This window comes from Panthera pardus, unplaced genomic scaffold (genome assembly GCF_024362965.1).
Source record: "Panthera pardus isolate Hobbes unplaced genomic scaffold, ASM2436296v1 HiC_scaffold_24, whole genome shotgun sequence".
NCBI classification, from domain to species: domain Eukaryota; kingdom Metazoa; phylum Chordata; class Mammalia; order Carnivora; family Felidae; genus Panthera; species Panthera pardus.
This window is the reverse complement of record NW_026526810.1, coordinates 25,035,947-25,037,967: the sequence shown is the minus strand read 5'-3', so window position 1 is coordinate 25,037,967 and position 2,021 is coordinate 25,035,947.

Below are 2,021 nucleotides of genomic sequence, written 5' to 3'. Positions count from 1 at the left end.
ATTGGCTACAACGGGTCACGTGGCTACTCCTAGCTGCAAGGGAGTCTGGGAAATGATGTATTTTTGAGTAGGCATAGAATAAACATTCTCTCTGCACTGAGGAGATTGCTGTATACTGGGATGGTCACTCTGGCTGTTTGTGTCAAGGCCAGGTGTCTGAGTCTCAGCTGAGCCTGTCCTGCAGACACTCTGTCTATTCCCTGCCCTAGCTGTTTACCCTTTCAGGGGGATCAGCATCCTCTCAAGCCACTGCTTCCAGTAATGAGAGGCAATACTCATTTCCTTCCCATTTGACCTGATCTCTGAAACAATTAAGGTAAAAGTCTCCCCCCTGCTCCATGCCAATATAAATTGCCCTGTGCTATTCCTTCACTGTCCATCATGGCTGAGTCATATGTCTGCAAATTATGAGTTCTCTGGGACAGGACCTGTGTCGCCCCTGCAGGGCACAAGGCACAGGGTTGAATCTTGGTAGAGGGAAGGAGAGTACCTTCTAGATTCGTTCAAATGCCACCTCCAGGGTCCTGCTGCAGGGATCCTGGCTCTCAGCCTAGGGAAAACACCTCTTCCTTGGATGTTTCTCCCCAAATTGTGGGGCTTGGTGGGGACTGCTCATCCTGATATCTACGAGGCCAGGCCCAGGCTGGACATGCCCTGACAGGGCAGGGGGAGCAGCATGGGTTGGCGGGGAGGCTGATGACCTCCAAGGACCCTGGACCAGATGGCCAGGTCTTGAATGCCTGCTCTCTGCCCGCATCCCTAGAAGCAGTTACACAGACACACTGGCTATCAAGTTTATATTAAGAAACACAAGTGCACATAGACTCCAATACAGAATTGCTCACAAACACACATATCCATGCACCACTGACACACACACACAGACACACACACACACACACACACACAGAATTAAGTTTGCATTCAGCACTTAAACTTAAGGAGACAAATCCTGTTTTTCCACTTAACAGTCTTATCCTCTAGTAAGTTATTAATCTGTTTGTGTCTTAATTTCTTTATTTGTAACAATGACGATAATAATGGCGGTATGCACCTCACTGAGTCGTGAAGAGTAAATGAGATAAAATGGTAAAGAACTTAAAACAGTGGCTGGCACACAGAGACACGTATGTATTCATTCATATTTCCTGAGCCCTTTCCCCTTTTGCTGCTGCCACTTGATGGTGGGCCTGGCAAAAGCACAAGGTTAGAGCCCTTTCATCCAGCCTCAGGTTTCTCATCTGTAAAACGGGGATAATATTATCTACCCCTGGTGGGGCTGCTGTGAGGATCTAAACAGGCCCAGCAAGGAAAGCTAGTAGACTAGACTCTGGCCCAAAGAAACCTGGCTACACTGTAGGTGTTACTGTCTGTAACTGATGAAGAACAGGTCAGAGAACAGGTGCAGGGACAGGATGCGCCAAAGCAAGGGCCTGACACCCCCCCCCCCCAAATCTTCCCACGCTGGAGCTGGGTCCTGTAAGGACAGAGCCCAGGCAAAGTGTTGGGGGTGGGGGTGTCAGAGCTGCTCCCCCTGTTGGAGCCTGGCCTGGGGCTGGGGGCAGGGCTGGTCGGGTGGCTGTGGGTGGGAGGGAGGAAAAGAGGAAAACCAGCCCAGTGGAAATTACCCTGCGGTTGGCTCAGGCGCCCACGACACTGTATTTATAGAGAGCTCCCTGCAGCTCTTAATTCCTCGCAGTCGAGTTAACCCTTTCCAGGCCGCAGTACCAACCCGGGGCATAGGGAGAACACGGGGCTGGGGTCGGCCAGCGGGATCTGGGTTGTGGCTCTGCCGCCAGCAGGCTGGAGGGTGGGGGTAGTCAGCGGGCAGTCACCTGTCCCCTCTCGCAGAAACTACACGTTGGATCTTGGGAGTGTGGGAACGGGGCGGGGGGATGGGCACGATCAAACCAGCGCCCCCTGGCCCGACTCCAGGGTACGGACTGGGGTCTGGGGCGGGGTCCGGGCCGATGCCCTGCCCAGCGGGCGGGCTCAGGGCTCAGGCCTCTGCCGGCCCGCCG